Source organism: Lissotriton helveticus, chromosome 9 (genome assembly GCF_964261635.1).
Source record: "Lissotriton helveticus chromosome 9, aLisHel1.1, whole genome shotgun sequence".
Taxonomy (NCBI): domain Eukaryota; kingdom Metazoa; phylum Chordata; class Amphibia; order Caudata; family Salamandridae; genus Lissotriton; species Lissotriton helveticus.
In genome coordinates, this window is record NC_136070.1 from 1,025,235,550 (window position 1) to 1,025,258,817 (window position 23,268).

Sequence of the window (23,268 nt, forward strand, 5' to 3'; positions counted from 1 at the left end):
CTGCGCGTCCGCCACAGACTCAGTTGTACATTTCGAATAAACCACTAGGTTGTGTTTATTTAGATCACTGCGGTCCTTTTTCCTCTGATACTGCGTATAAGTACATCTTAGTAGCAGTTGATTCATGCACAAGCTTTGTGTGGGTCTGGCCCCATCGCAGCGCTGATTCACGGACTGTCATTAGAGATTTGCGTATCTTTGTAGGGATTTTTGCCTGTGGTACCTTCCATTCGGATCAGGGTCCGGCTTTCGCCTCTAAGGCGTATAAGGACGCCATGAATTCGATGGGGGTCCAAGTCAAGTTTTCGTCTCCCTACAGACCTGAGGGTAACAGTGTAGTGGAGCGAATGAACCGTGATTTAAAGCAATCTTTGACAGCTCGAGTTATAGGCACTGGCAGAAACTGGCTAGCCCACCTCTATGGCGTGCAGCGTGCTCTTAATAATCTCCCTAGAAGGTCTCTGGGTGGGCGGACCCCATACGAAATGCTCTTTGGCATCAAGATGTTCGTCCCTGACCTTGACAGTCTAGACTGCGTGGCTAGCGCCTCGACCTTTGACGTAGATGACATTGTACTGTTTTACAGAATCTACAAAAGACCAGAGACAGTCTTGCAAAGGAACATTTGCCCTCCACGTCGGATGTTGCGTTGCAGATCCCGGTAGTCGGCTGGCTACCCGAAGTTGGAGAACTGGTTCGAGAGAAGATCGACAGCAAGAAAGAATTTGGTCCTTCCTATCGACCTCCGGTTCCAGTCCTTGGAGTGAAGGGCACAAGAACAGTAATTTTACCACCACTTCCTGGTCGTAAGGAAAACAGGTTTATCTCAATTGACATTGTCAAGATATACAGAGTGGCCGATTCTTCTTAGCATGACACCGGCTGTTTCCTGTCCTTCCATTGTAAGAAATTCAGTTTTGCCCACGGCTTTTAATCATGAAACTGAAGTATCAATCGAGTTGCCTGCTATTTCCAGTCCTTTATTAAGTACTTTGCCCGGTACAGACCTTGCTGAAATAGACTATACTTACCCCACTGACTTGTCCATGCCTGACCTGCAAGCACGTTTGGCCACAGAATCCAGATTTTCCTTTGACTCTGTTTCCAATGCCTCGAAGAAACCTTCACGTTTTGCAGTTTATGCTATCTTATTTAAAAAACATTTTTTAATTCCCCCTTGGACATATATTTGGCTGGTGCTTTTTTCGATATATCTTTTTATGTCAATTGGTTTTGTATTTTATTTTTTCAGATTGGTAAATGGACACTATGTCGAGGAAAGAACATGCATTCGCCATCTCAATGGAACTTTGGCCCCCCTTTCCTCATCGCATTCTGCACATAGAATGAGAAGAGACTTGACATTTGTTAACATCACTGCTTGGCCTGTCCTTGATGGGATAGTGTGGGATGCCGTTAGGTTTCAGATTCATGGCCCTACCGAGGTTGTTAATGTCCCCAATGTGCTTTATGGGAGAGGTGTGGCGCCGCGGCCAGGGCGACTGACGCTGGAATCTGGGGATCACGGTTCGATCCCCAGCGCCGGCGGCAGGTTAGCCCAGCACCATGTGACTCTGGGCAATAGCTTGCTTAATCTTCCTGACGGCCCCCAGCGCCTAGAGACCCTTATGGGTGATTGTGCGCTTTACAAATGTGGACTTTACTTAGAGTTAATATGGGGGATGTGGTGAAACAAAACACACGTTCTGATGATTGGGATGTTCAGGCCGTAGAGTCTTTGTTTTCTGATTTGAAATACTATGCTGCCTTTGATGCTGAAGATTTATATTTAGAATCTGCTAATTATGGTGATTTGTTTTGCTTTCAACATTTTGGCAATCACTTCTTGCATAAAACATCATCCAGAAGGAATACTGTAAATTTTACACAATGGGAGCATTGCCCAGCTCCTAAACAAGGCAGTTCGAGTACTTTTTTGAAAAAGTACACTTATTTTACTGACTTCAATCAGTCTAATCCCGAGTCCTTTTATTTTAAAATGACACAGAAGCCTATGTCCAAGGTTAGACTTACCGATACCAAATTATTGTATTCAAAGTCCTTTCTTGATCAGCTGGCTGTTGGCGGTTATGAATTATGGAAGGAAACAATTGACCTAAAATCAGTTTGGGGTTCTAAAAACTGGCAGGTACAAGGCGCTGAGGCTTTGCACTGTGCATGTCTCATCCCGAATCAGATTTTGTTTTTGAATTCTACTATTTCACAAACGACATGCTTTGGATTGGCTACTGCTAAAAAACTAAATTTTCCGACCATCCCAGAGTTAGAAGAATATTCTGGCTGGAGTAATTATACTCAGTTTTCGATTAGGGACTTACAAACCCTATTGCTGAATTCATCATTTAACATATCCAGTATGGATCCTAAAGGTTGGCTAGTGTGGCACAGAAGTGCAGATTCATGACAGCACCGTTTTCTGGGTTTATCTGATGGCTTTACACAGTTCAGACCTGATCCACGTTTTGAAACTGAGCATTCTGTCACAACTTACTCTGTGGGCAAATTGTGTCAGAATTGGCTGGAACATTCAACATTGTCTGCAGTTAAATTACACCTTGCAAAGCTGAGTGATGATATAGATTTAAATGATTTCATAAAGGGCCCGGCTAGTGGTAGATCAAAAAGATGGATATATGCTGTTTACAATGAAATCTGGAAGACATCACAGATTGAGGCTGCGACACGCCTTAGAGCTATAGATCAGGCAAATTTAGAAAAGGTGCTTGCTGTGGTAGATAATAGTATTAACATGCTTTCTTCCCGCATTTACACTTTGGATAACATTGTGTCTTCTGTAGTGGATATTGTGCATGATGAAGTGTCTGTGTTGTACCATGGTCAAAATCAATTACGTTCTATCATGCAATTTGCATGGACCCTTCAAACGTTGAAGGCTGGCAAGGTGCCATGGACCTACATGAATGTTTCTTCTCTCTTTGCTCCCTTTAATTTGACCGACAAGCAGCGCTTGCTTTCCATGCGTGATGCTTCATTTTCTATGTTACATATTGAGAAATTGGAGTCCTTGCCTTTCTCTGTGGCAGAGGCCAACGATGCAACGTGGCTTATCCACGGTTTAATACCTTTGCCTTTTGCACTGTATAAATTTACAAATTGTATGCGATATGTTGCCATAGGTCGCTATGAGCCCTTAGGTAGTGCATTTCTCCATGAAGTCTGGTCCCTTCCTTTCACTTATAGATGTTTGAAAGACGGCCAGGAAGTTTATCTGAATGGGGAGGATTGTACAGAAACTCCAGATCACTCGTTAATGTGTAGGCACATACAATTACACGGTTCTTGCAACCAGGACCGACCAAACTTGGCCTGTGTTTTAAAAGGCACTCCTGTACCAGCAATCACCCCGACTTTTACCTTGTTGGGGAACGGGAGTTATTTACTTTTGAATAATGAAGATTGTTGCGGGTTAATTAAAGGTGTAGCTTATGTGGTAACAGTAAGTGAACGTGTCGTTTGCTGCAGAAATGTCTTGTACCCACCCACACATGAAAATAGGGAGGTTTCCATTTGGCCACGCATACCAACCTTGAAGGCAGAGTTCAACGGCATGACTAGACTGAGGGCTCTATTGTCCCAGAAAGAAGTGGCCTTGAGTTCGGCTCGTGAAACTTTCGTGCTTCACATAGCTAACACCAGAACTAAGGTTCAGGCCCTTTTAAATACTGATTTACCGTTGCATTTTGGCGAAATGATACATTCTATCTTTAACGCGTCCTCGACATCTGGGCTAGCGCATTTTTTTAAGACAGTTAGCAGCGGCCTTGTGACTTCATTTGAAAAGATATTTGGAGTGATCCCTAGTTTCTTTCATTCCATTTTTTCGAGTCTGTTTGGTGGATTCCCGGTTTTACTGGCACTAGCGGCAGGTGTCCTAATTGTACTTTGCTTCCTTAAATATGGATGCCCCACATGTGGAAGAAGCCGCCCAGCCCCTGCTGCCGCTGTTTCGCAACCGGATGCTTGAATATTTTGGCACACTGCCGCTTGCGATTTTGAGCACGGCATATGGATTATCGTTTCGATTCTCCTACTTCACCTGTGTCCAACCTGTGTTTCACTGCCTGAGTTGTGATTTTGATTGGGCCATTGATTTGTGTCTCTGCTGACAGGTTTCTCCTGACGTCGATTTTAATCAGCTGATGAGTCCTATCACTACTCACGAGTTGGTTTGTTCTGACGAAAGGATTATGGCCTTAGCAGCGGTGCATGGACTAATGGGTCCTTGGGACTTATTCGCAGCAGCGCAGGATTTCTTGGAACTGAGCTTTCTTGAGAATCCACCGAGTTGTCCTCTGATGGTAATAGAGGCTCCAATACTTGAGGAACACGTATGTTCTTTTCCACTTTTGAATTGGATGGCTGAACTGTTTTCGGGTGAAGACGGTGATTTCATGCTGGAGGCTGTTGCTGCATATTTTGCTTATACGGTCTTGTCCTAAAAACTTTTCCATGGTTTATTTCCGGCCATTTGACTTTCAGCTTACATATTTTGCGATTTTTGGTACATTGATTAATTTCCCAGACCTATTGACTTGAGCAATATATTAGAATTTTTTTAAGTATTTTCATGGCTCGCAGTTCTTGAACTCTGCTTTCATGAAGTTGCCCTTATCTTATCTTATCCGTCCTCGGATCATGGGGGGGGTGTCATATAGCTACTATATATCTTTATAATGCATTAAGTTAGCATAGGCACATTACATGTTTAAACGCCGTTTTTCCTTTTGCTACTTCTGCACACGACACTTAATTGTTGATTTAGCTTTCAACCTAGTAGTTCGTTGTGATTTACATGAGAATAATATGTTATTACTCTGATATCAGCTTTGCTCCATAAACTATGTCTGTACAGAGAGTGCTGAAGCTTCAGGAACAACAAGATACTGAATTGTTATGAGGTCTGATCTTCGCGCCTTCATAGACATAACATAAGTGCAGCTTCTGCCAACTTTGGCTTTAAGGCGGGTTTTATATTGCTTTGCTTGAGGCACAACACACACTTGATGCTGTTCGCATGCAGAGAGAGCTGGTGTATGCTGATGTGATCTCTTCATTCTAGGATCCTGAGGTATGGGCCCGCCCTAATTCAACCCAAAGAGACCTTCTTAGCTATTAATATAATATGTGTGTTAGGGAGGGTGAGAAATAAGTGTTGTTAACTCTTATTCATTACAGCATGTTAACATGCTGTCACCATTCGCTTTTTATGGACTAGTAACTATGCTGATAGCTTTGTGTTTGATAATATGTTTCCTTGTATTATCTAAGATACTGCGCCTGAGAAGACGGCATTAGTAAATAAATATTTCAAATGTTCACGTGTTCTTCTTGACTTCACGTTCTGGTTTGAAATGATTGTATAACGAAAGAGTGCTCATGTGTTCCACGTAACCTGAGGTATTGTAAGCTCATGTTCTGGTTTGTCTAAACATTGGGAGTTTGTTATGACCAATGAGACACTGTAGCTAGCTCGGTAAGGGGTTTGTTGGGTACTAAGGTGAGTTTTGGGTCACCCTAAGTCGCTGAGGTTCCAATCCTCTGTGCACAGTTCTGTGGGAGAACAGAAACCCTGCTACACAATGTTGTTCCTGTCTGGATTTATTTTAAAAATGTGGAACAAAACATAATTTTACCCTTTTTGTGAGTGTACATCCAGGCTGTTCTTCATGTATACTAGGCCAACAGGTAAGCAGCTACACAGCTTGGGGAATGAAAAAAAAGGATGAGATTTTCTTAAATACGTATATTTGTATATCATGCTAATATTTACATTTCGGTGTAGTGTTATGTTATATTTGGCTGATTAATTTATCTTTATCTTTATTAGGTTTCTGATATTAAAACCATAAAATCACAGAAAACAAACAACATAAACAATCCTTTCAGCGACATACCAGGACACAAGGACTAAATAAGCAAACACACAAATGCGAAGCCACAGGTGAATTACATACAATACCACAATATAAAAAAGTTAATCATGGGCACATTTTAAAACATTACAAAGTACATAGTGCCAAGAAGGGAGGCTGCAACACAACCTGATTATTCGCAAGTGCACCTGAGCCTAGTAGCCAACGTAAACATGTTTTGTACATATAAAGCAGTGCTGCCCTTGAGCATTTAAAAATAAAATGAATAATTTGCCAAAATGCAACAGGCATCGATGTTTGAAAATGTGTTTCTTCTTTTTTTTTTACCCAATATTCTAGAATGCTTATTGGAGTCTAATCTTAATCCACGTTCGTATCGCCTATGGAGGGGGCACATCATCTATCATGAGGCGGGCCATTAGTTCTTGTCTTTCAAGCCTCATTTCCACTGTTGGGGAGATGCATATGTCCCCCCTATATTTGTTCCACTGTCCCCACTTATGGGGGCATTTACTGGGGCAGCCCCTTCCCTTAAAAACTTTTTTCTCAGCTATCATTGACACGTCCATGTCCTTCGCCCGGTCCTTTGGGCTGGAGTCTTACACCCATTTCTGTACAATATTATGCTTCGCAACCATCTACCCCATTCCAGCCCATGCCTGTTCCATTTGAGAAGGTCAGTAGCTTCCCATATGTTAAGGAGACAAAGCTTGGGCGAGAGACTCAGACGTTTGTTACATGCCATGGACATTTGGCGTGTCACCCCTTCCCAGTAGTGTTGTATGTGTGGACACCCCCACAATATGTGTATGAAAGTGCCAACTTAGTTGCAATGTCGGAGACAGAGCGGGTCTGGCCGTCTCCCAATTTGGAACAATAGCTTGGCATCAAAATATACTCAGTGTAGTACCTTGAGTTGTATGATGAGGTGGAGGAGCATAGGGATTGCTACCTCTCTGGGAGGGGCTAGAGCGTCTCTCCAATCTTCCTCTTCAATATCCCCCAGACCAGATTCCCAGTTACTACGGAACTTATGCATGGGGCAGTGTGATTGTTCACCAATTTTTTGTATGTTAGGGAGATAGCCTTGCGCTCCATTGGATCTAATATTAACCGATCTTCCGGGAGGAACCAGGGAGAGGTGTCTCCCTCGACCAGGCCGTGGAGATCGCGTGTCTGATTTGGATATAAGGTCTATATTGGTCTATAAGGCCCTAGCAAAAAGCAGCCCTACTGGAATTGGATCCATCCTGTCTCGTTATAGTCCAGGTAGGAATCTTCGCTCTTCCAACCGACTGCTTCTCTCAGTTCCACGCATCCGAAAAACTAGATGGGGTGGTAAAGCCTTTTCCAATCTGGCCCCAAAGTGGTGGAATGCCCTCCCATTGGAATTAAGGTCCCTTCCCACTTTACAATCATTTAGAACTCCCCTGAAAACTCGTCTTTTTGTGCAGGCTTACCTGTAGCTGTGTTCTGCCTTTTTGATCCTTTTGGTTAGGCGCCTTGACACCTTCGGGTTTAGTCGCGCAATATAAATTGCAAATAAATAAATATATCTAAACGTTTCTGTGGGCTCTAGGTGGTATTTGTTCTGAAGGTCAGAGAATGTAGCCAGTTTACCCTTCACCCACATGTGCCCTACAGTGGAGATTCCTATCATGTCCCACTTATCAAACCCAGGGCACCTGCAAAGACGGCCATGGATATCCGGTTCCCTCAGCGGCGTTGCTTTCGTTAGCCAGTTTTTCCACCCCAGTCTTCTCGTAGTTACGTGCCATATTTCAACCGTTCGAGCAGTGGGACCAGTCAAGTGGAGTTTGCGGGCGGTTGGTATAAAGTGCCGGGTTGTAGCCCCCATGTCCCATGAGCCAATGGTAGGTGCGGAAGTTGGGATCGTCATGTGGGCCAAACACCAAGCTGTTAATAGCCGTCAATGGAGATGTCTGATAATACAGCCGAATATCAGGCAAACCTATCCCTCCGCCGTACCAACCCATGGTAAGTTTATTCATAGCGATTCGAGGTGGATGGTCCTCCCAAAGTAACCCGCGCAACACCGTCGATTTGGGCAAAATTAGAGTCCGGGATTGGGTATGGAGTGTTCTGGAGTGCATATATGAAGTGAGGGAGTGCTAGCATCTTGAATAGGGACGCACGTCCCAAGAGAGTGAGAGGAAGGGAACACCAGTGAAGTACTCTCCTCAGCGAGCGAGCTGGAGATGTTAGATAGAGGAGGATATCGTCCACGTATAGGTAAATTCAAACCTCGTGATCGTGTGTCCATTTAAATCCACTCACCCCCGGATCACCCCTGATCCAAACAGAGAGCGGCTCCAATACTAGGGCGAAAAGGAGTGGGGACGGCAAACAGTCTTGACTCGTGCCCCGATGGAGGGGGAAAGTGACAGAACGAAGATTATTGACAGGGACTTATGCAGTAGGTTATGTATATAGTAGTTTGATCCAGCCAATTAGCCGGGGGCCAAATCCCACGCGACTCAACACTGCGAAGAGGAAGTCCCATTCGATGGTATCAAATGCCATGGTGGCATCAAGGGACAACAGCATTGCTTCCTCTTCAATGGTGGCAATTCTCCCCCGGGCCCATGTACTCACCATAGATTCCTGGTTGTATTCCTACCCAGCATAAAGCCGGATTGGTCTGGGTGAATTAACTCAGTGATGTAAGGGAGGAATCGATTAGCCAGGAGTTTGGCGAGGATTTTGGCTTCTACAGTGAGTAGAGATACTGGGCAGTACAATTTGCATTCTTCCATCGGTTTGTTGGGCTTATGAACTACTAATATGGCTGCTGTACGAAGCTCTTCAGGAAGGAGCCCAGTCTGGTAGCATTCGTTATAGAGGGCCAAAAGATGTGGCGCAAATTTTCCAGACATTTTGAGTTTGAGTTTTAAATTATTTATAAAGCGCGCGTACACCAGACGGTTCCATGGCGCTACAGTATGCTGAGTCCTTGAGAAGCGAGAATCACGGGGGGGGGGAATTGGTGAGAAATTATAGGGGGAAGGCTTTTAAGAATAGAAAGGTTTTTAAAGCCTTTCTGAAAAGCAAGTATTGGGTAGAACATCTAAGTTGGATAGGAAGAGAGTTCCAAAAGATGGGGGCAAGAGTAGAGAATTTCGAGCCTCCCCATTTTTTTCGGCGAAACCGGGGAACAGTCAACAGGTGTTGAGAAGAGGAGCGAAGTTCCCTAGAGGGGGCATAAGGTTTGATCTCCGAAGAGATGAAAGCGGGAGATGAGCCTAGCTGGGCCTGAAAGGTGAGGCAGCCCACCTTGAATTGGGAGCGTTCACGAATGGGGAGCCAGTGCAAGGATTTTAAGAGGGGAGTGACGTGGTGGAATTTTGTAAGGTTGTAAACCAAACGAGCCGCTTGGTTCTGGACCAGCTGAAGTCGTCGTACACTGTAAGCCGGCATGCCGTGGTAAAGGGCATTGGCATAATCCAAGCGGGAAACGACCATGGCAAGTACGATAAGTTTCAGGGCCGTGAAGGAAAAGAAGCGGGAAACCTTGCGGATAGTGCGGAGGGATAAAAAAGAAGAGGAAACCACCAAACTCACCTGGGAGTGCAGAGTGAGTTGGTCATTAATTTTGATGCCGAGGGTTTTAACAGAAGAGGAGGGGGGTGGGGGAGGTCCAAGGGAAGAAGGCCAGAAGAGGGGGGACCAGGGACTGGAGCAACCACCTGTCAAAACCAGCTCAGTTTTATCTGGGTTTAGTTTCAGGTGGTTGTGATTCATCCAGTCCCGGATGAATAGCATTGTAGATTGGAAATTGGATTTAGAGTCAGGGGAGTGAGAAAGAGGAAATATAAGCTGGAGGTCATCCGCATAGTTATATACGGAGACCTCCATTTGTTGAAGAGCGGAGATGAGGGGGGCTATGTACAAGTTGAAAAGTAGAGGGGAGAGAGAGGAGCCTTGGGGGACCCCACATACCACCTTCCGAGGTTCAGCCGAGAAATCGCCCAGGCGGACTGCTTGGGTGCGATCGCTTAGAAAGGAGGACAGCCAGACCAAGGCAGAGCCGCCGATCCCTGCCGCCCCGACACGGGAGAGTAAGATGGAATGGTCCACCGTGTCAAAGGCGGCGGAGAGATCGAGTAATACCAAGGCCTGGGGAATGTTAGTGTCCATTCCCTCTCTAAGGTTGTCGAGTACTGAAAGCACAACCGACTCGGTGGAATGAGCCAGGCGAAAGCCGGCTTGGCGGGGAGCCAGGACTCGGTTTGCTTCCACGTAGGTGGTGAGTACTTTAGTGACATGTCGCTCCAGTACTTTCGCTAGGAAGGGGAGCAAGGAGATCGGGCGGTATTTGGCGGGGACAGAGAGGTCTGTACCAGGTTTTTTTAGAATGGGGAGGATTATGGCGGATTTGAGAGCAGGGGTAACCACACCCTGGGACAGGGAGCGGTTGAGAAAAGTGAGCGGGGGTAGCGGACAGTTCGTGAAAATGTGACAGAGAATATGGGCAGGGCATGGGTCAAGTGGGGACCCAGATTTAACTAGAGGGAGAAGGGAAAGAAAGGATTCTTCTGTTAAAAGAGGGAGTGAGTCGAGGCAAGCCTCTGTAGGAGAACAGGGAGGGTTGAGGAAGGAGGAAGAGGGGGAGAGGATGTTAGCTCTGATTGTTGCAATTTTATCTAAAAAATAAGAGTTCAAGGAATCGCAGAGGGGTTGAGAGGGGGAGGGTTTGAGAGTGGGTTTTGAAGAGTTCAATAGGAAGTCCATTGGGACCCATTGTTTTACCTGAACGCAGAGTTCAATAGGAAGTCCATTGGGACCCATTGTTTTACCTGAACGCCATTATGGCTTTCCAAATCTCCGTAACTGTAATGTCTGCCTCCAAGGCTTCCCTATCTTGCGGGGTAAGGCACGCAATATTAATTGTGGGGAGTAGATAAGCCAACAGCGGGGCCTGGGAAGCATCGGGAACCTTATAAAAATCTTCAAAATAGGAAGCAAACATATTTGCGCTTTGTTGATGATCAGTAATTGGACCCATTGTGACGCCTGCTCTGTACACTCTAACCATGCCAGGAGTTTACCTGTACGCTCACCTTGTTCATACATTAACTGCCTGGTAGACAAGGAGCGCATCCTGGCTTTCTCTAGTAGGAGCTGTCTGTAGTCCCGACGTTTGATGCTAATAATGTGTTGTGTCTCAGGATCAGGGGTCTGCGAGAGGGTCGCCTCCAGGGCTAGTATCTCTGTTTCAGGTTTGGTCACCCTGGTGAGCGCTCGGTTCGGTATCCCACTGTCAAGGAGAGTGCCCCACCTCTAATTACCGCCCCAAACGCTTCCCAGAGCGTCACTGCGGAGCATACCGACCCCACGTTTTCCTCGAAATAGTAGTCAGTGTCCTGCAGGAGGGCCTCCTTAATGTGAGGTATTTTTAGTGCCCATGGTTGTATCTTAATAGGGCCTGGTTGCCTGGAGCGTGTCTGACCAAACGTCGTCAAGAGGGGTGAGTGATTAGAGATCTCTCGTGCCAAACAGCGGGCCTCAGTGAAATTCTTGGGCGTGGGTGAACATATAGTCAATGTGGGATTGGCTTCCGTGGGCACCTGATTGAAAGGTGTGCGTGGGGTTCAGCCATCTCCATAAGTCCACCATATCCAGGCCATTGGCAAATTCCTGAAGCTGTGAGCCTCGTGCCAGGTCATCTCTGGGCGGGAGACGGTCCCTGGTGCCGCCCATAGTTAAGTTGAGATCTCCTCCCAGGATTAGTGTCCCCATGGGTAGTTCCATCAATAGCTTCCCTACATCTCGTAGTGTCAATTGTTGTAGACCAGGGGGGGCTTAGACAGCAACTATATTGGACAGAGCATGAGTTATATTGTTGTAGGGATACGAATCACATCATATAAGACTGAACGTTTAGAAACCATACTATAGAAAGCTTACGTCATGCGGCATCAGGAGCTCCGCATAGTCTCAAAATGATTAGCTCAATACCATCAAAGCCAATACAGTGTGCATTCAGGTAGGGAGAACTGGCGGGTCATCAATCAATCTATCATCACAACCCGCATTTATAGTCACCCCATGGGTCCCTGAGAGTCTGAGTCCGAGTGCGAGTGCGAAGGGGATCGTCTCTGTTGTCGCCAATCGCCCTGTCCAGTTGGCGCTGGTGGAGACTTAAGCTGTTTCTTTCCAACAGTTCGCCAGCCCTCTAGCCAGTCCCAGGGATCCTCAGACCTTGTGAAGAACCACAGTTTCCCTCTGATTCAACCCGGAGTTTAGCTGAAAACAGCATAGCATATTTGATTCCTTGGTCTCTAAGGGCTCGCTTGACATCCAAGAAGTTACGCCTTTGCTTCTGGACCCGCAATGTGAAGTCCGGGAAGAACGTGATTCGGCTGTTGTCAATTGTTAAAGGGGAGGCCACCCAGGCAGTCTGAAGGTTCACGTCCCGGTCGCGAAAGTTGAATACTTGAGCCGGTAGTGGCCCGGGGGTGCCCCGGCTTCAGTCTTCCCCCAGGCACCCGATGGGCCCGCTCAATGGAGAAGCAGTTGGATAGACCACGTGGCTGAAGCTGTTTCAAGATGAGTTCCTCTATGAAAAGGTCCGTTGTTTTCCTCTCCCCGCTACGGTACACCAAGAATGAGGACATTGTTACGCCTCATCCTACCTTCGTAATCGTCAAGCTGTAGAGTCATGGTGTCGTGAGGGCTGCACAATTTCGAAACCTGCTTTTTTAAGAGAGTAGTTTCAGACCCAAGGTCTGCCTTTGTAGCTTCAACCTTGCTCACCCGCTCAGCCATCCTTCTCATGTCTTCCCTTATCAGTGTCACCTCAGTGGCCACTGTGTCGATCTGAGTTTCTAGGGAGTTGCGTACTGCAGTAATTGCTGCTAGGAGGTCTTTGTTTGTGGGCTCAGTCACGTCGTTGCGAGCCACAGTCGCCCCGTGGTTCTCACTCTGTTGTTTTTGCCACGTACACTTGTCTATTTTGGACTGAGCCAATGTTCGACTCCCACGTCCCATCGCCATGCTGTCTCTCACAGAGGGCCCAAGGAAAGAACCAGCCGCACCCACTACTCTCCGCCACCAGCTATGAAGTCCTCCACCCAGCCTGTCAGGTTTTGTGGGTGTGGCCCCCATGGTGATCCGGTGTCATTGCCGACGCTGCTCAAAGGAGACGCAGTGAACTCAGAATAGGTGGCAGGCTGGGGCAGGAGGGCAACAGGTCAGGTCGTATGTCCAGAAGTGGATACAGCCCCCCTAACAGAGGTGGCAAGTACTCTTCAGCAATGCAAATCCGTGCCAACTGGGGGCAGTTGCTGATACCCCGGCCGCGAGGCGCCAATGATTTTGAGGTCCACTGTTAGTTCAGTCCCACGTCATGGGCTGTGCACAATGGCCCGCATGTCAATACTCATGGCTAAACATAGGGTCCCAATCTTCTCAGGGCCCCCCATTCAGGGGGGTTCCTCCACAGTCTGGACACTCTGTCAAGCTCCGCTGCTTCCCCTAGGCCTCCTTTCCCTCGTGGCAGGAATCCACTCCCCTGGCAGTGCACTCGGTCCCTCTGATGTCATTTGATATGCCCCACAGGTGTACGGGGACCTCTTTGGCCTCCAAAGCAGAATATAGTCCACAGCGGGTCCCCCAAGGACTGCCAGCCACATCGAGGGGGGCCCACGGTGTCTCCTGGGTCGACAGCCCAGCCCTGGTTGATTAAGGGCCAAGAGCCAATTCGGCTCTCGATCGGGTCATGCACATCCCCCACCGCTCTCACCTCTGTCGGGAATGCGGGAGGCGTCAGCATGGCACACCGGAGGGCTCCGCAGCTTCCCCCACGCGCTCCGACAGAGCGGTTGCAGTCTAGGTCGCAGCTTCAGCCTCACGTACAGTCTCTGCGCCGGGCAGCATCACCTCACCGCAGCACGGGCACAGCACTGAGAGCTGGTGCCCGGTGTCGTCACGGTCGGCCCCCTCGGAAATCTTCCACACTTCATCTGCTGGCAGTCCTCCCTCTGGGGGGTGTCTCCATGAGTTTTGGTCAGAGGGGATGGTATTGAACCGATGTATTCGGGAGTGACGCAGCAGAGCTCGGCTACCCTGCGGCCATTCCTGTCGGCAGTATGCCACACCCCCTTGAGTGTGTTTCTTAGTTAAACATATGTAAATATACCATATTACGACACTATTTATTCACAAAACACATAATAAATATGGATAAATACCAATAAGATGCCCCAAAAATAAATATGGATAAATATAGATGAAGATGTTAAAAAATATGTACCATGCCATAAAACCGGAAGCTCTAATTGTGCGGAAGAGATCTGGTCCACTTTTCTGTGATTGAAACTTACGATATGTGTTTCTGCCGATGCTGTCAGGTCTCAGAAGAGAGCTTAGGGGCCGATTACGATGGTGGGCAGAACAGTCCACCCACCATCTTAGTGGGGATTGGGACCTTCCCGCCAGTCATGCGGCTGTTCGCACTCCAATTACAATGCAACCGCCACCATGGCGGCCACATCTTGCACTTTACATTGTGGCGGGTGCTACTGGCTGTAGCACCCGCCGCAATGCCAAAAATGCAAGTTGTGCATTTCACTGCACTATGTGGCAGGTCCCATTCAGTGCCTGCCACTTGGTGCATTAAAATGTAGGGGGTACCACGGGCACCAACACCTCCCCCCAACACAAGGGGGGCCCGCAACAGGCCCCCAAAAGCAATCCCCGCCAGCCTTTCTATGGCGGTTTCGCCACCATGGAAAGGCTGGTTATAGCCAGCATTGTAATTTGGCAGACGGTGCCTGCTAGGCACAGCCACCATTTTAGCCATGCTGACTGCTACACCAGGCAATTGGAATGATTGCCTGTGGCGGAAGCGTGGCAGGTGGTCATTGAGACCACTGCGGTCCTAAATCGATTCCCCCCGCCCATCGTAATTTGGCAGGGGGAAATCATCGTCAGATAGCGGAGGGCCCGCCACCGTATGGCTGGCAGTGGCGGGCCTTCCGCCATCGTAATCTGTCCTTTAACTTTTAATTCCAGGTTTTCATTGGTAAGATTAGGACCTTTGCGGCTGATTTATATATAGGTGGACGGTCTGTTGGTCTGCCATGGGGACAGAGGAAATTACTCTGTCCCCATGGTGGAGAGGTCACTGACCAAATGTATAAATGACTTCCAAGCAGGAGGTCATTTACAAAAGCATTGGCAGGAATTCTGTCACAGCGGGTCCTGTCAATGCATTTTACTGTTTGATACAGGGCTGTGTTGGAAGGACAATAATCTTTTTTTCTTTCATAAAAGAAAACAGTAACTAATCTCCTCACCATGGGAGGCTCCTGCCATGATGGGGGGGGGGCATTATAATGGTTTTACTGTTGATTATCGCCACGTTTTAGGTGGCGGTAAGAAACAGTAAAATATAGCTACATGTCCGCCCATCTACTTTGGGTCGGCCGACATGTAGCCCTTACTCTCCAGAGCTATCGGAGATTTATGATCATGGTTGAGACAGAGTCGTCTCCACCGTGGCCAAACCTAAAGTCTGCCTGCCATTACATTTGGCGGCAGACCACTATATTGGCGGTGAAGGAATTTCATTGCCGTTGCAATGGAAAACCCTCTCCACCAACATATAAAGTCCTTTGTTGCTCAAACGTCTGGCTGTCATATAGGTTACATTACCTAGTAGAAAAACAGTTGACTACCTGATCTTTTGCAGGTAGGCGATGTATTTTCTTTTACGGAGAATTTATCCTCCGGTGGCCCCCTAGTTTAGCAGTCGGATGCCTACTGATGCTAGGTGCTTTATAAGTTGTTTGGATGGAATTGGATTTTCTGGACTGGGTTAAATTGGAATACCTCTCACTATGCAATCATTTTATTAAGGCCCTGACACAAAAAATTATAAATATAATTGAAGGGGCTCAACGCTTTTCTTAGGAATCCATCACCAGCAGTGTTAAATACAAAGTCTGCCTTTTCTAGATTTCGCCCCATGCGACTTATTTCCAATACCATACATTCCATGTCGCTTTATATAAGTCTAGTGTTTTTTTCTTCAATGCTTTCGCCTTTGTCAATGATTTCTTCCTAGCTCCTTTTGCTCCCTTTTCCACTTTCTCTTCCTTGCTCTTAAGCTGTTGTAATGTGCCACCTAACCATGAAATCTAGGTAAAGTGATTCTCTTTGAAGTGCTATGTGCAGCAATAAATGCAAATGTAAATTCTTCAACATCCTTTGCGAGAGAGATGGGTTCTTCAAGTAATGTCCCTGTTTTTCATGTAGTGCAGCTTCCATTCCCACAAAAATAATCATTTCTGAGACATCTTTACAGGAATGGACAACTTTTTAAGGGATTACAGTCATCGAATGAACCAGGCGCTGGGTAATAGCTGTATTGCTAGACACAGTTACTAAAGAGATGTTTGGGATAAAATATTTTGAGGCGGAAACAAGGGGCTAAAAATATCACAAAATATTCCCAGCCGTTAAACGCATAAATGCTGTGAATTTGCACATTATTCATGGTTTATCCCTGGTTGGTTGTGCGTGAGTTAAAATTTGTACTGGAGGGTGTCCCGCAAGTGCAAATCTTATGCAAAGCACCGCTGAGTTGCCTTTGTGTTGTACCACAATGCTTAAAATAACTCTAAAATGGCCTTTTTTTTCCGAAGCACCGCCTATTACATAATCAATTCATGACTTGCCAAAATCTGCCACGGCATAATACATGCAATGAATCCTCTTGAATTTGACATAATGCTGCTTGAATGTAACTTAATCTGGGCCCAAAACTTTGATGATGAACAGGACAGTCAATAAAATCCCCGACTAATTTATACCTATTCTTTGATAAATGCACAATCCTAACAAGGCATTAAACCTCCTCATGGTGGAAAGATATTTCAGGCCCTCCATCAAAGTTTTCCTCAGGTTTCCAAACACTTCTGCTTCTCCATGCCCTCTGTGGCAGGAAGAAGACCTACATTCTAAAACCCAGGCTTTGCTTATGCTATTGATCTGTACTATTTTATATTGCTTAGTACCCTTCTGTGGGGCACTGAAGTGCTTACCTACATGGCTATCATGCTACATCATGTGGGGCATGTGGTTGGACAAGTGGTATCAGTTGTGATACTAGGTGAAAAGTGTTTCTTTATCTTGCAGGATGACCACCAAGGTCGTTGTGTTACCACACTGGGTGGTCCATTCAAGATTTTCTGTTTAAATTACATGGATTCGTTTTGTCTTTTTGTGTACCTGATGGCTCTTCTGTAGGCTCTGTTATATTGGCAGAGTAGAATTTTGTCTTTTCATCTCTTATCTTGTTTTTACTTTTTAGTATTTTCAGTTGTTTTATTTCGTTTTGACGTTGTCATTAATCTATGTGGTTTTCTTTTTGTGTCTAAATCTGGATATGGTCTTTTTCGGTATCTTGTTATCCAAAACAGTTAAGATTCAGCTGTAGAAGGTGTGTAAGTCTGAAGAGCACTTATTTATTTGGGATCTTTGGTGAGTGAGTGCTGAGTTATTAAGATCTAGGGGCATATTATCACGAAATGTAGTTAAAATTATTGCTGCTTTAGCGGCAGAAAACTGCAGCTAAAGCGGCGATAATGGGCTTGATAATATGCCCTTGAGGGTTCCAATAGAAGCCCATGTTTTGGTGTCAACATGTACTTCTATTGGAATTCTCAAGGGCATATTATCAGGCCCATTATTGCCGCATTAGCGGCAGTTTTCTGCCGCAAAAGCAGCGATAATTTTAACTCTGTGCTTGATAATATGCCCCCTAGTTTTTCCCATTGTCGATATGTGCATTTGATGGTGGTGGTTGTTGCTGCCTAGTGGGATTACTCCAAAAGCCAGTCTTCGGGTTCTTGCGGAATTCAAGAAGTGACGAGGAGGCTCTTATTTGTAGCGGCAGGTAATTCCCTCAGGACGAGCAGAGGTCTGGGGAAGGTTTGTGACAGTGGATGTGAGGGATGCTGCCACTCTTAAGTAGTTCCTTGAAAGTGTGTGTGAGGATTTTTAATTGTGTTAGTTTATGTATGGTTGTGCTCTCTACAGATTACTGTGGCTTGTCCCAGAGGGGCAATTAAGACATCCAGGGCCAGACTTATTAATACTTAGCATCATGGTTGCACCCCTTTTGTGCCCGACCATGATACAAAATGCTAACATATATTTACAAAGCCATGCACGGGGCGATTTGTGCAGCATTGAGTGGCTTTGTAAAGGAATATATAAAATAACACAGCAACTTGTGCTGAATTGAGTTACATTTCAATCTGGTAGGCATTCCATGAATGGAGCATGGGGGTTCCTGTGCATCCACCTATGGAGTTCAAGCAATCCAAGATTGACAAAGTTTTGTAAGCCTGCGACTGAATGAAAATGCTAAACCTCCCAGAGTATGGCATAACAAGGAAAACAATCTTTTTTTCTCATTATTTCCCATTTAAGGTAAGTGTGTTCCATTTTTATTACACTAATAGTTAATCATAAAATACTATACACTGTTAGTACGATCACAAAAGAGGCAGAAATAAGTATGTACGTAAAGTGTAGCTGCCCCTGTGTTCTTGACACTAAGGGGTACATTAGGATGGCCACCCTAACGGAGAATGGGACCGCCCGCCATAAGGGCGGGGGTCCCGTAGGGGGAATTAGGATGTTCCCGCCACAGTGGCGGGCACATCCTACATGTTTATCATTGTGGCGGGCGGTGCACTCAACACCGCCCGCCACAATGATAAACATTTCTGCATGCATTTGCATATGCAAAGCGGCAGGCACCGCGTGGTGCCTGCTGCTTGGCATATGTAAATGTGGGGGGGTACCATAGGTACCCCCCATGTGCCCCCCCGACAGTGGCGGCAACCTGAGGGCCCTGCAGGGGGCCCCCGCAGCAATCTCCGCCTGCCTTTCCGTGGCGGCATTGCTGCCGCGGAAAGGCCCCTGGATTTGGGCATGGTAATATGGCTGGCGGTGTCCATTGGACACCGCCACCATATTATTTGATTACCGCCGCGGTCGAAAGGCGACCGCAGCGGTAAAGCGGTGGACAGTCTTTCCGTCCGCCGCTGTTCCCTCCGCCATCCTAATGTGGCGTAGGGGAAAACGAGAGTGGTTGTCGGGCGGATTGCCTCCGCCAGGGTGGCGGTGGCCACCGCCACCCTGGCGAAGGCAATCCGCCCGACATCCTAATGACCCCCTAACTTTGTCCACAGGTGGAAAAGTTAGACAGGACTAAAAAATGACATTTTGCACATATTGGTTGATTGCACATTTGTCCTTGCCATACGGAAATTGTTTTTACGTCCAATATTTTTATCACATAAGATAAATTTGTGTGCCCAAGTGGTTTGTTTACTTACAGATATGTCCTCGTTGGAAATCGCAATAGGATTGGGAAAGTTCCTGAAGGTCACAAAATAATTTGTAAGGGAGAAACTGAAGGAGGGGAATTGATCTAAAATGTTTTTAGGACTCTCTCACAAATGTGAATTTTTCTTTTTCTTTTTTAGGAATTTAGAGATTTCTGTAAATCGTGTTAATAAATTGTATGTCTTTGAGGGTGTCACCTTCTTTTAACATGTATAGTATTTTAATTATTTATTATGCAGTAGAATTTAGATTGTTTACACTATCTGGATCCCAATTGTGTTTTTTACTCTTTAAAAGACGATGGTCTAAATAAACAAAGTTTTCCTCTCTCTCTCTCTCTCTCTCAGTGCCAGCAGTCCTAAAGGCCTGGCAAGAGGCTGCAGCTGCGACCCCTGCCAGCACCTTAATAACGTCCATGGGTTTATGGAGGTCAGACACCCACATACAATAAAGTAGCCCATTGCTATAAGCAAATTGCCTAAGTTACTACACCAAAAAAGGATGCAAAAGAGTAGCTAATGCACTCCAGCTCAGAGGTAGAGCATGTTCAACAAAACACATGGCCTAGCACTAGTAGTGGAGCATACTCCAATAGAAAACAATTGAGGTAAGGAATTAAAGATACAGCCATATAGGAAATAATGTTAATTTAAATTGAAATATTTAAACTGTTTAAAATTATACTTACATTTAATTTAATGTTTAAACAATTATCCAAACACAAAACATAATTGTTAATTTATTTAAAACATTTTAATACCGTTTTTCAATTATAAATTAATATAGCCGTAATATTTTTTTAATAAAACTGAATTAATTATAATTAACTCTATATATCCCTTGTAATATGTTTTAATGCATAACAAAAAATATATTTGTACTTTAGGTAGAAATCTTTATATTTAAACTTATGACGTTTATTTTAAATTAATTTAATATAATAAATCCAAAATAATGAAATAATTAATAGTGATGTAGCAGTTATGTTTAATTTATTCTACATTCAAAATAAATATATACAAATATTTTCATTAATATTTAACATAAATATTAATAGTATTTTTACTATTTCTTTCAAGTTGATTTCTTTTTTTACATTTCTTTATACTTTGCCATAGTGAGATCACTGCAACCTAAGTGGAGATTTCCCTTTGGTAAAGTATTGGAAAACTTAATTTTGAATAATTTTTTTATTCATTTAAATATATTAAATTAAATTAACATTTTTTTTTATTTCTTAAGCAATGTATTCAACCTAAGCTAACATGTTAATATGTATCAATCATGTACTAAAAATGACAAAAGGTTATGCATGACATTACTTTAAACTAATGCACTTTTTAGTATTAAAGTATCATATACATTTTAACATTAAAAAAGGTTATTAAAATAGTTAATCATAAAATATATATATATATATATATATATATATATATATATATATATATATATATATATATATATATATATATATATATATATATATATATATATATATATATATATGTTCCAGTTATTTCAAGTGACTATAACTTGCACCCTTTCCATGCATGATGTTGTCATCAATGGTGATGATTCAGATGTCATCAGTGATGTAATCAATGAAGTCATAGAACATTTCATGAGCGATGAGACATGCAAGGTCGTAAGAGGTGCATGGGGAGGGTGCAAGTTATAGTTACTAAAAATAACCATTACTCTTGAATGTCAGTGTTTATTTTTAGTTTAAAATGTTACATTTAAACTGACATTTTCACCTAACTGTAACATCACTTAAACCTTGGTGTTTTTTCAGGGAATTTCAAAGGTAATATTTTGTTAGCATACGTACTGTGTCAACCCCCTGCCTTCAAGCCCTGTACCCAACCCCACACGAGTGGCCTCCCCTCGTCGCATATGGCCTTTGACTGTGGGTGATGTGGGTTAGCCACAGGGCCAATCACCCATATGTGACCAAACCACCACACTCATTTCCCCATTTTGAGTGGGGGATTTCGATCTGGCAGGACTCTCAAAGGAACCAGCGGGCCCCTGTGCTCCTGTGGAACACTTGGAGGAGCTGGTAGTACCACTGTCTCTATATAAAGTGCTCCAGGGAATTGTGGCAACTCAACAAAAAAAAAGACATTTACTAGTACTTTGCCCCCTAATACCTCCTTTAAAAAAGAAAATCTGGGCCTGGCACCAAGTCCTTGTGTCCTAAAATCATGACAGCAACATTTCCCCTCATATTGCTGCCAGACAATCAAAGGGCAAGCTCCTGGGGGATTTGTTGGAGCTTCTCACTCTCACTGGAGCAAGACTGCAGGCGGGAAAAGAGGTCCTCTTGGGCAATGAGATTGCTCTGTTATTTAAAGACCAGCAAACCCAACTGGCCAGATAGTGATACATATTGAACCATACAGTTCTTAGAATGCACTGAACAAATTTACACCAAATCTCAAAAAGCACAGTTTCTGGGTATAGATCTAGCTTTCTTCAAAATGAGATGTAATTCCATTTAACAGTTGGTTTGTAGAGATCTTCAATAACCCATATTGAAATTGCTTGGGGAAATTGCATTTTGGGCACCCCCTTTTTCTCAGCAACCGCTTGATGGATCACTCCAAATCATTCAACGGATGAGCTGAGGTGGATGAGCTTCTATTTTGGAAAGTTTTGTGAGATGCGCTAAAGTTATAAGCAAAATCAATAAACACCCTCATTACGATGTCGGTCGGAAACTAAACCGCCCAGCTCCTTATCAGATTCCGTTCTGGCCGACTCGTGGTCGGTGGTTCTTCCTGACTGACTTTGCTGCTTCCAATCACTGTTCGGAAAGACTCCCATTGACTTCAATGGGAGCCTGTGTTCCGACCAACAACACAGGCTCCTATGGGGGAAATGGATGTCTGCAGAAAACCTTGCACCGTGTCGCGGGTACCCCATAGTGCCTGTCACACTGTGCATGGTTTTATGGGGGGTCCTGGGTACCCCCTCGACCCTAAACCAGAGGACTCAGGATGAAGGGGGGCCTGCTAGTGCTCCCCAAAGTCTGTTTCCAACAGCCTTTTCATGTGGAACAGACCAAGTCGTAAACAATGTCAGAATCTGACATCTCAATAGGTCGGTCGGGAAGGCTGTCCGTAGAGCTGTATGAATCGGCACAGAGTGAATCAGATTCTCCGTGTGCCGGTTGGAAGCTATTCAGAATGACCAAACAGTTTACCTTCCGACCGTAAGCATCTTGATCAGACGGTCTGTATTGTTTCCCACTGAGTCGGTCAGAAGGGTTCCAACATGGTCTAGGAGAATCCGACTGTCAGTTGGAGCCTCTCCGACTGACATCGTAACCAGGCCCTCAATGTTGAAGTCTCCTGGGATGTATAAGTCAGGGTGGTCCAGAAGAGTCTTGGTTACTATGTCTAGTAAGTCATCTTTAAAGTTTCTATTGATAAGTGGTGGTTGATGTATTAAGAGGAAGGAACAAGCAAGAGTTAGAGTGGGGTGATATCTTACGAGCGAGAAGTTGCAGTGAGTCAGTTTTCCATGTGTGTAATTTTTAGGGATTTACAAGTGATGACTGCCAAGCCTCTTCCAATTTTGCCAGTACAATTTTTGTTGATAATGCCAACTTTGGGTGGGGTGACTTAGTGGAACATGGGAGTTAAGTCTTCACTGAGCCACAGTTCTAAGATGAAGGAGAGGTCTAATAGGATTTCTGAGAGTAGATCAAATATGTTGAAGCAATTTCTGTTCATAGTCCTTGCATTGAAGAGCAAGCATTTCAACTGTTGTGTTTCTTTCGTTCTGAAGTGAAGGTGCTTTGAGAAGGTGTGGTCTAGTATTGCAGGACCAAAAGGGTAAGGGAATAGCCAATACCTCCTTTCTTCAGAATGGGACAGGTAGGAATTTTCTAATAGGCTGTCCAGCTAGGCCTCATTGGCTATGCTGCTCAGTAGCTCCAGATAGTACTGTATCTAAGAAC